The following is a 12,451-nucleotide window of genomic DNA, read 5'->3' as shown; positions in this document are numbered from 1 at the left end:
AGCTCACAAGCTATTTCATCTCAAGCACTTCGTGCTTGTGGATCTGCTATTTTCAAAAGGAAACTTGTGCATGTTAAATCTAAGAAATTGTGAATGGGGACAGGCTGCCTATTAAACACTTCTCACGTTGGTGTCTCACTCCACTCCGATACCATTTTTTGTTTTTGGTACTTTGACCCAAGTACATGTCAGTGGATAGTGTAATCTGCTCCGTAAGCATTTTGTTTAGAGATTTTGTCCTGCTTAGGAATTTAAACAAGGAAGATAACCGCCTGCACGGGGTTCAGTGGTGGAAGCCAAGGTCACGAAGTACATTTACTCAAGTGTTCTACTTGAGTACATTTTGAGGGTCCCATTTTGTATCTCACTAGAGTAGTTCCAGTTTTCAATACTTTTACTTCTACTTAAGTGTACATTTCAGAAGCCGACATTGTACATTTACTCCAGTATGATTACTGGAAACCGTGGCTGTTTAGGCTAGCTCAATAGTGACTCATTGTGCAAGTAGATCTGTTATTTTTGTTAAAGTTATGAACAGTCTGAAATTAAGTGATTAAACCTGTAAATTAGAAAAATGGAGTCAGTTATTTAAAATAAATAAATAATAATAATAAGAGGAAAAAAAAAAAAAAAAAAAAAAAAGAGAAGCGAGGTCAGAGGTGAAGTGAGAGAATTTACGTTCAAATATCAGAGAATTCTGCAGAATATAAAGAAAACAGTAGCTTGCATACGAAATATTCAAATTAATCTGTATTTATAGGTATGGGGCAACTATATTGTGTAATTATATTTTCGCTGTACAAAAAGTCAGTGTTTACTTTCATAGGAGGACCAGCCAGCAGAAGTGATTCTAGACAAACAAGACTAAATATAAAACTACGCCAATTTGACCAGTAATAAGATAGTAGAGTTTTTAGTTTAAAATAAATACATATATATATAATAAGTGTAATAATAATAATAATAATAATAATAATTTTAAGAATGTAAGCAAATGACAGAAAGCCCAAAAGCTTCTAAGTATTGATACCCTACTTAGGCATTGAATGAACACCTCATCATTTCTTTCCGTGCCAGGGCCAGTAGTCTCTCTTGGTGGCGAGACACATTCTGGAGTCCAGATAGTGCAAACATTAGTTGTGATAGACCAAACAAGTGACAGTGCATGCAATGGAAGGCCAGGACACTTCAATGGAGATAATTTAGAATGAGAAATACATATTAGGCGTGGTGCACGATAGTGAGTGTGCCACTTACACTGTTATCAAAAGAGAAATTAACTTATGGTCTCACATACACTGTATCTGCAATTATTTTACACTATCATTACATATATGTATTGTATATATCTTTTTTTTAAAAACTACTATCTCAGACTTTAGAAGTGGGTTTGTTTCACATTCGGGGACTGCAACAATGTTTGGTGGACGGTCATTTTCGTTCTATGAACTGGAAACATGCACTTGAAGTGCATTGAATGAAAACTGAAAGAGACATGTGAAAGACCACGATATAATGCAGTTTGATCGACATGCTGATGCAGAGGGGCACCAACATTGCAAACTGCAGTGTTCACGAGACTCACTTCCGGTGACACCTATGGCGACCAGAGAGCAAGCCTTGGGAAAGCTTGCATGACTTTTTACAAACTTTTATCTGTTACAGACACTGGAACTACTATGCCATGGGGAAGGACACACTTTCGAAGCAAGGAGTGGAATATATGAAGCAAGGTTGACTTACTGCTAATCGTTGTTGTTGGGGCCTCGACATGTGTAAACAAATACATTTTCTATCGCTCTAGGTAGGACACAATACATTTTTACAAAAAACAGACACTAGAGAAGTGTGAAACATGATACTTATTAGACATACAGTACACGTTTTGACACATAAGAGTTGCACTAATACATTATAAGTGAACCTTGATTCTGCATAGATTGAAGCTTCAAAAGATAAAATAATAATAGTGCCCCACTAGTAAATTAATATTACATCTTATGTGTAGTGCCATCGTAGACTAACATAATTGAAAATAGTGGACAAAAACTAAATTGACGTGATAAGCTGGTGTAATGTCTAGTGTTAAATAGGTTGCCACAACCAAACTAAAAATATTTCCAAATTAAACTAAATTATGCAGGACTAATCTCACATTAGTTAACGGAACGGAAACATGCTGTGTTCTCCAATCAAGACATTTTTTAATGAGTGCTAGTATTCCAATATAAGTTAATTGATAATAAATTAAGTGAGATATGTTAATGAATAGCGTTCGTCATTTAAAATATTTCCACATGCTTTTCAGAGGCATGCACGTCTCAATCTGAAACTATGAAGGCACATGTAACGACTAATTAAGTTATTAGCAGTGAACATATTTTAATTTTTGAATAAAGACAATACATGTAGAGAAAAATTAAGGGAGGACATTAAGATGATTTTAGTGGCTATTGTCTGGCTATAGCTAAAATAGGGCAGGGTTAAGTGTTCATTATTTTTATGGTACATGAATGGCAGAGTAATAAAATTATTTAAGCGAAGAGAAACATAAATAGTGTGCATTAGGAGAGTATGGATTGTTGGAGCGATAAATTGATCACACTGTGGTAGGGTGGACAGGGTGAACCATAGCAAGATAAGTTTATAACATAAACAATAGATATCATACCTACTGGGGACATTTAGGCTCTTACAAGATACCAAAATATCATAAAGGCCCTATCTAAATTTTGTTACGTGAATTGAAAGGTAGTTGATTTCTGTTGCAGTTGAGTTAAGTGTGTTCTCTGAAACAGGTCATGGGTTGCAGAAGAGAATTGTACAATTTTGTACAGCCCGAGAATAATGTCAATTGACCTGTGCATAAAGCACAGGAAAGTTGTTTTGTTGTGTCTCCAATTACATGTTACTTTAAGTGCAACCCAATATCAATTTGATTGAATAATTATAGATGAGTCTTTGAACCATTTTACATTTAGTGAAGGTAAAGGAGGGTGGCACCCTGGCCTCTGCACATTCCTATGCTGTGTGCCCTGACCGGTGTCAGGTCAAGGAGGGAAATAAATGATAGCATATGTATAGTATAATAGAATATTGATATTGAGTTACATAGTATAATGTTAAGTGACTAAAGTTACATGTCGAAGTGTTGTAATGTTGCCGTTCATTTTTGTTAAATGAATGTGCTTAGACTTATGGCAGAGTGACCATTACAGAGACATTTCAGTGATTGCATACAGAGAGCAAAGACTCACCATCAAACCCCCACCATATATTTTTTTTTAGATAAAGGAGGGACACTACACATTTAATTTGAGTAGTACCAATATCACTCTCAGCCAGACAGGAACATACCATTGTTTCATGGGGTACATCTATGCTGCCCAAGGCCACTGAACGACCCCAGATTACATATTAATTTTGATTTTGATTTTGATAGTAATGTTGGGGGACATAATCTGATCGTAGCGATCTCCCTGGCAGCTTTAGGCACATTAAAATAGGCTGTCTTGCCCTTCGCAAATGGCAAGTGGTAAGAGAGCAGTGACAGAGTGATCCCAATACACACCACAGAAACATTATATTGCCACCTGGGCCCCCATGCTGAACTTGATGAAGAACACCCCTGCACGATATCTACGCCCCGACTTTCGACCTCAAGGAGGGTACGGATCTGACTGGCGCTTGGGGGTTGGGGCCCCTGTGTATAATACGGGGGGCTCCGGTCTCAGGCCCCAGGAGGGTACGGACCCGGGGGGGCTCGGGAGTGGGACCTCCGTCTCTTAGCTCATTCAGTGCCAAGTACATTTGTTAATGGCGCTGGATGGGTTGGGGGGGGGGGGGCTAGTCTTGGGCTCTGTCGGAACCTCCTCCTCCGGGCTCGGAAAAGTGACCACCTCAACCAGAGGAATTGGAGAAGAAACCAAAAATGCACACAGAGAACAAGATAAATGATAAAAAAAATTTTTTTGTTTTAAATATATATATTACACATATTAGAATAGTTGCTTGTAAAGGAAAACTCAGTGGGAATGCCCCACTGAGGGACCCTAAGTTTAGCAATGCAATATGGAATCAAATGATGTAATTGTCCCCAATAAGAGCTCATGTCCAGATGGTAGGTTTGGGACTGCCCCAGCCTAGTTCAGAGTTTCCCCTTCAAAGAAAAGGGTTTTCCTCGGCTCACATGACTCAAAAAGAGAAAAATGGGACCTGATTTTTTAAACATGAAATATGTTATGCAAGTGAATTTCTATAAAGTACTGTTTAGATTTTAATCTTGTGTTGTTGTGGGTACTAAATTCGTACCCAAGGAGGGCTTGATGGTCCATTGTGGAACCTTGGGCCGTCAACCTTTACTTTATAGAGTGCAGTCAGAAGACAGGCCTTGATAGCCACAGCGTTGATATACTGAATGTAATAGATAAGAACTGGAGAATTCTCCAGGCGCTCAACCGAACGCTTGTTTGCATGCAGACTTAGATGTGGAGCGAATTGCCTTCGTGATATATCAGGTCGTATTGTTTTAATATCATTAATTTGCTGTTCTTTTATTCACATAGTATAGAGGGAATCTCCCTTGTTTGTCAATAAAGATGCCTTGCGCATGTAAAAGGTAATTTCTGTGTATGTCGTCTATAAACTGGACTTTAGGGTTTATTGAACCAAGAGTGACAGGTCTGCCTCGGCACATCAGAGCTATCCTTAGGGAAACAGAAATAGAGAGACTATTTCTGTTCCTTGCTCTCCCTGCATCTATTCTTACTTCCTCTCTCTTGTCGAGAGCATCACGTTCTTTCTTTCTCTCTCTCTCCCTCCCTCCTTTCTCCATGTCTGCATTATTACTCTGCAGTGCTACAGCACTGTGCGATCTCGCCACACATGTCATCAGCTGGCAGGAAAGAGGCAAAAACAAACCGCAAAGCAATTAAGCAAGCATCTTCCTCCAGCTGAAGCCTTTGCGACCACGCTGGCAATAGAAAGCCATTTGGCAGACAGACAAACATAGCAGAGCAACGTTATCCCGCTTACCGTCTCTCCCTGTCTTTTCTTTTCTCCCTCTCTCTCCTTCTGCTGGTATACTGTACGTGAGTCTCCCTCCTGACTGCTGCAGCCACTGTCTTGTTTCTTTCGCTCCGATTCACTCTACTCCGGCTGCTGCACGCTCACAGACCTGCTGCTACATTGATGCGAGAAAGCATCCGCCTCTGTCGCTCTCCTCCCCTCTCTTAGCCCCTCCCCTTACCCTCCACCCCACCCTTCTCAACATCCCTCTCTCTCTCTCTCTCTCTCCCCCATCACTCTCTCTCTCTTTTCTCTCTCTCTCAGTGGAGGAAGAGACTGCAACTGAGCTTGTATTTCTCACTGTTTTGGAACACATACTGTTGTAGATACAGTCATTACTCTTTAAATCACAACAGCAGCTTTTCTTTTCCATTAATCTTCCTGTGTTGGTTTGGCTCCCTGGCCTGTTGGCTATTTGCCCCCCACTCAGCTGTCTGACGCTCTGATTTCGACTGGTACTGTACAAGACGAATACAAGGAAACAGAAGAATATTACGGAGAGAACATGACTCAGAGAGGGCGAAAGAGAGATCCCCTCCCCCCTTCCCCTGAATCTGGTAGCATGAAGGCTAGTGATGTAGTAGCCTTTAGCCAGTGGCTGCTCTTTCTTTGTCTGCCTGCATGTAGCTCACACAGAAGACACAGCATCTGAATGAAGGGCTCCCCCTTTATTCACATGGTAATTGAGGTGGTTGCCAGTCTGTGTGGATTTTCCCCTGGGTCCTCGGGGTAACGAGTAAAGAGCGCCACGCACACACACACACACACACACACACACACACACACACACACACACAATTCAATTAGTGTGAACAATCCACTCGTTTGTGGAACAGGTGGATTGATGATGAGGCTGACTCATTTTGTGGATACTGTGAGTAAGGTTGCAGATTTATATGGCAGGGAAAGACTTACACCCTGGTGTTAGCACTGATATTAAATAAACATTATTTTAATGTAATGGTCTGAAAGGTAAAATAATTAAGAAAATAAAATGTATTTAGTGGATCTGTTCAAGAGACTCAGCTAGATCTCTTCATCTTCACCTCAACCTCAGCAACCTGTTCAAGAAAGTTATTATTAAATTCCAGGAATGCCATGTTATTTTTCCATTTGAAAGTGGTTTGTAATTCTTATAACAGAAGTTAAGTAACTGCATGACCTGATATGTCTGTCAATTGGTGTTTTGTGTTTCTATGGAATGAGAGATAGCGATCATTGCAAGGCAGCAAGCTTTTAAATATCTTCAGAAGTAGTGACGGTTCGGAGAACACACACACACACACACACACACACACACACACACACACACACACACACACACACACACACACACACACACACACACACACACACACACACACACACACACACACACACACACACACACACACACACACACACACACACACACACACAGTGTGTGTTAAGGGCGCAGTGACAGCAGTGGTCTTTGTCAGGTCAGCTGGGCAGAGGCGTTGTGCTCCACACTAAACTCTCCCATTAATTATAGCTGAGGTCGTTACGGGTCTTTGGTCTAATTGATTCAGAGGCATCTGCTAACCGCCTCCTCTGGGGAAGAGAAATGGATGGCCTGGATGTACGTATTTTGGGATAGGGGCGGGGCATGGGGTCCAGGCTTTGTTTTTTGACCTCACGAATAGGTCACAACCAAAATGGATCAGCATACATTCTGATAGCTTCAGAGAGACTAGCCTGGTAAACACCCCCTCCCTCCGGAAATCTCATTTGCATTTGGTTTCAGGAAGGAGGGTCTGGGATTGCTCACAGAGTAAAGCTGCCCGAACCGCTGCGCATACGAACCAATCAGCGGCTGCTAGGGGCGGGATCATCCAATCACCTGCCTAGTAGCTTGAAAAAATGACACTCAGTCTGTCATCGATTCTGCGCCCGGAGTCTCAGATGCAAGTACGCTGTGAAACAAAATGTGTGTCGCAAGCTTCTTCCATTTGACGGAGTGAGGTTACAGAGAGACAGCATTAACTTTGATGTCAGTTTTCTACAAATTCTGCATAGGTTAACTGCTGGTGTCACAGAGTAGCCCTGCCTGTAGCCCAAAGCCTAAAATCTCCCTTGACCAGGGGGATAACCCCTTGTACAAGCGGCAGATGTTTGGTTTCCCATGCAGGAGACCCTGGTTGAAATCTAGGTAGTTAGATTTCTGCCATGAGGTAGATTTTTTGGTTTCCCTTGAAGGAAACCAGGGTTTGAATCCAGGTGAATACACTGAGATTGAATGTTTATTGTTTTGTTCGCACCCACCTTATGCGATAACAGCCCCTGCTGTTGCATAAGGTGAAAAACAAAACGAAAAAACAATTAAATGCAGTGAGGCACAATCAAATAAAGATGATCGAACACTGTATGTTCCAAAAAGCTGTTGTTAGCTGTCCCAGGTATATCAGAGAGGAGCCAATGTCCCTTTACTCCACAAAATGAGTAAACTGGGTAGTCTCATCATAGTCTAAAAAAAGGATACTAAAGTGGTCATGCCTCAGTCTTTTGTCTACCCCTCCCACCAAAAATTTGATGAATTACTGGCTCAGATTGAAAAAAGAAAAAGAAAAAAATAAAGAAATAGCAGCCGCTAAATAGATGAATGAGAGCAGGCAAGTCAGACAGTAGACAGAGTGTGCCACTGGTCAGCTACGTTTCAGTGGTATACGGATCTAATTGTACTGTACACTCGAAAGAGAACAAAAGCTCCCATTCACCTCTGGAATCCAGGAATAATGTCCTTTGCAATATATTTTTTTTTACTAATACAGACAAAAAATACTATAATTACACTTACTTACTCATGCATTTACTAACTTAATATCAGTCATTGTCACCTGACGTGGCTCAAATCATAGGATGGACTATGTGGCCATATTTGGTATTGACACTGAAGAGGATGAATGAAGATAACTCAATATGTTATCATCTCCAAGCATTGGTGACATTGGTTGAAACACTTTATATTAACAAGGGCTGCAACTATTGATTATTTTCTTAGCTATTATTATATTCATTACTTTTCCGTTTAATGTAATACTATAATATAATTATAACTGACTAAATTGATTAGTCTGATTAACCACTTAAGCCCTGTTTTATACTTTGTCGTGCAATGGTGTTGTGCAGAAGCATTTTGAAAATATTGTGCCCCCAAAATTATATTATTAACATAGATTATCTTTTTAAACAATCGATTACATTATGATTAATCAATTAGTTTGATTAACAGTTTCACCACTAATATTAACTGCAATCATATTTACTGTTCTCCCGTTTCTCAGACTGCTGTTAAGACCGGAAGGCTTAATGTCCTTTCAGGATAATGCCAGCTCGGCGCCAGGTCTTTCTCACCGTTCTCTCAGCCGTAAAGATTCATCAATATGATCTGTCTGTCTGGGTCTCCTCTGTACCCTGCATTATCTCCTGGCAGGCAGCCTCCTCCTCTTCCTCTTCACCACCGGTGGAGATAACAACAGAGACATGGAGGATAATGGGTTAGGCTGTAGCCAATCAGATTAATGGTTTACTTTTACAGAGAGGCTGTGGACAGGAAAACAACATACTCATATGATCCCTTTTTTGTCCATCTGTTTTTCAAAGTAAAAGTATCATATTCACACACAATTTACTTCTCTTGGATTATTATATTAATTAATTTGAAAAGCAATTAAAATTGTTGCATATATAATATAGTGGTTCTCAAAGTGGGGTCAGGGGGTCTCCATTGGTCATGCAACATGTTGTGAGCTTGCAGATCTGCTTTCTGACACATTTTGAAAAAACACAAATCTTATTTTATGGGAGTCGCACTCGCTGGCACAACATATTTTCAGATGGGGGTCTGCAGGTCTTTGGGGGTCCGTCCTTGACATGAAAATGTTTGAGAACCACTGGCATAACATACATAAATGGCAACAGCTACTATAGCTAGGGACCTTAAGGGTATGTAAAATAAGCGATAAGCTCAATGGATGGTAAACAGCTGGTCAGTAGGATGGAGGGGTTTAATTCTATCATGAAGGTGAAAGGCTGTAGAGGATCATGGGAGTTTTGGGCAGATGGGAGCTGGGGGATCCAAAGTGCCCGGGAAGTATTTCATAATTTTATGTGCCTCAATGGATTCTGCAGAGCCACATTAGCAAAAGTGAATTACAGCCTTCTGTGCATCTAAGCAGAGATGGAGGAAAGCATTGCGGGGAACAGAAGCAAGAAGGCATGGAGGGAAGGGGGAGGGGGAGAGGAAAAGGGGAATGAATTACAGGACCAGAACAACAGAGGAGGATTCAAATAGCAGAGGTTGAGCTTTCTTTGTAAAGTTTGGACTTTGGCTTATTTTTTATTTTTCATTGTATCACATTAGTCGATTGTGGTTTCCTAGACGTTTCCACGATATGTAAACCTCTAATAATTTGTTTTCGCTATCCTTTTTTTTATGGCTAAAAGTTCGCCTGTAATATACTAGGCTATTACTAGTTAGATCAATTTAATGAGAAGTTACAAAGTTACTTTTAGTATCATAACACACTGACACACACACACACACACACACACACACACACACACACACACACACACACACACACACACACACACACACACACACACACACACACACACACACACACACACACACACACACACACACACACACAGCTACAGAAGGAATTCACCATGTCAAATATGGAATAACTCAGTCGCCACACACGGTTTGGGTGTGACTATTTTCATGGCAGACCCCTGAACAGCGTTTGTGGCCAGTTTGGTGTGGATTGGAGCAATGGGGTACCTGTGACCCCCCCCCCCCCCAACGTGGCCCCTGCCCCCTGGTATGACTATTCTGATGGCAGGCCCCTGAACAGTGTTTGTGCCAAGCTTGGTGCAGATCGGAGCCTGTGGCCCCTGGAGGTCCCCAACTGGCAGGGCTCCTGTTGGCCACGTGTGGCCCCTTGTGTGACTATTGTGATGGCAGACCCCTGAACAGTGTTTGTGGTAAGTTTGGTGCGGATCGGAGCAACGGTGCGCTTGTGGCACCCTGGTGTGGCTATTCTGATGGCAGACCCTTGACCAGTGTTGGTGCCAAGTTAGGTTGTATCATGAATTTATCAAATAAATCTAATCAAAATTCCACCGTAGCTTAGTACTTTTTCTTTAATGAGACATTTGATGACAATAAGCCATCAGGGGTAGAATTCTCACAGAACTAGGCTATGTGAGTGTACAGAATTTTAACCCAATATATAAACAGCTATCCCTTATCACTTGTTTCACAGTGCATGGTAGATACTGAGCCATACCATTATCTCACCATAATGTCATAATGACTAAATGAGACGGCCTTTATCTCTCTGACCCTGAGAAAAACATTCAGGGATGAGGAAGTTCCTCAAGACGATGAGCCCGCCTTGGCTGCTCAGCGGCTCAATACTTATTGGATTGCGTACCCATTCCTACAGCTCGGGCAGGTCAAATAACCGGGATGTGTAGCTCACGGACGCTAAGTGGTCTATCGATCAGTCAGCTGACACTGTGAGCCTAGATGTGATGGGCGAAACCAGATGGGGCTGGACTTGGCAGGGCTGGAATAGATAGAAGATAGAATGCATTCCATCACATACGGCGTAACACAGCCTTGGCTGTGGCGTGTCACAAAACAGTCAAATTGTTCATTATTAATTCCTCTTGTGAAAATTTTTAAAGTGGGTTGCCGTTCAGTGTTTGAACGAGTGTTGCTGAATGTGGAGTTTATTCTCAAACAGATGTGCATTTAAATGTAACCCTGCCACAGGCGACATTAATCTAAAGAGTACAGTAAATACAGGCACACACAGATTTATACAAGCAAACATAAATGACACTGGCACCATATGTACATTTAAGCACCCTGCATGCCAGCCAGAGTATGTGCCAGCGACCCAGTGCCGAAGATTAAGAGCCTGGCAAAGCCAGCTTTAGCCTCCCAACAAAACCAATCCCTGCTTTTAAGAGACTTCCAGTAGCAGAGATCTAAGCCTTAATGCCATAGCATTATTCTGCCAGCCAAGTTTTACATAAGCACCAAAAGAAAGCCATCTCTGGAGGCAGAGGCCACACTGTAGGCTGACCTGGTGCTACAGCAGCTTGATGAGCCACTGTTGACTGTATTTTGCACATCAGGACATAATGTAAATGGCTACATTTATGATTCTTCATAAATACTTGTTCTCTTGCTCACCTAAAATAACTGATTTTCAAAGGACATTTGCAGTTGAAAAATCTAAGAATGGGTGTGATATTACAGTATACATTTCTTGTATTCCAGATACCAGTAACACACACAGCCCCGCCTTGATTCAAGACCAATTTAATCTTTCTCATGTGATGTGCCAGACTGCCAGTACAATCTTTCGTGGGTTTGGTTTAAAACAGCACAACTGTACCTTTCTGACTGCCACATTGAGCTCGCTTTAACTGGTTTCCAAACTATGCAGTTACTGCAGTGTAGGTTGTAGCCGGGAATGAAGAACGACACTCAGCTGCTGACTTGTCTAATTATTAACTGGTGCCAGGTGGCGAAAACATTAACGCTCTGGGTAGACAGACTAGCGATGATATTCATTGACTTGTGAATAATTCAACGGTCATAATAATTCACGTCATGTTCTGGGCGTAGGGGGCGTGGATTGTATCTTTCAGCCAAGCCAAGGTGTGTAAAAGAAGGAAGAGCCAGATGTTACAAACGAGAGCTGGAATTATATTGAAGACGGTAAACAGGCTTATGAATAAACAACGTTTTCAATCATTGCAACCTTTGTTAAATAATGTTTTCAGGAACATACAATTTGACACAATCAGATTAATCTTTTCTGATCTCTTGTTTTTTGATGTGCACAAATAGCACGCCACAGAATATGTTTCCGACTGGCAGGCTGTCTTGCTTGGAAGACTGACTCTTTTGTTTCCCTGAACCGATTATTTAACAAGGTCAGTGATACATACAAGACATGTTTATTCATACGCTGTTCGCCTGTTCCAGCTACCAGTCGCCCGACTAAGAAAATGTTCTTCCAACCTGTGGGCCGGGGACCACTGGTGGGCCGTGGCGTGAGGATATTGCAAGTGGCCCCTAATTAGCAAAACACTAAAGATAATGATATAACACATTATCAAACAGAAACGTCATGGTATTGTTTTCTTTAAAACTTCGATGAAAAATAGTTTTCATTGTGATACTGATCAACAGGAACTTAAAGTATACTTCCATTGATCCAAGCCAAGATTTTCAAGTGGGCCCTGCTCATGCAGAAAAGGTTGGAAACCACAGGTCTAGACTCTTGACGTCTTGACGATAGAGATGACATAATTTACCTAATGCATTCATATTCAA

At 41.3% G+C, this 12,451-nt stretch overlaps 1 protein-coding gene across 1 annotated transcript in view; it reads right to left on the bottom strand.

The window, feature by feature from the left end:
* mpp3a (MAGUK p55 scaffold protein 3a) overlaps positions 1-8,529 on the bottom strand; it is a 36,559-nt gene extending 28,030 nt beyond the window's left edge. Inside the window, exon 1 of the mRNA XM_080445996.1 lies at positions 8,440-8,529. The gene's annotated coding sequence lies outside the window, so the exon portion shown is untranslated. The remainder of the gene's footprint in view (positions 1-8,439) is intronic.
* Positions 8,530-12,451: the final 3,922 nt, after the last annotated feature.

Source organism: Gymnoscopelus braueri (assembly GCF_963280865.1).
Source record: "Gymnoscopelus braueri genome assembly, chromosome: 13".
In the NCBI taxonomy this organism is placed as follows: domain Eukaryota; kingdom Metazoa; phylum Chordata; class Actinopteri; order Myctophiformes; family Myctophidae; genus Gymnoscopelus; species Gymnoscopelus braueri.
This window is presented reverse-complemented; position numbering and strand designations above follow the sequence as displayed.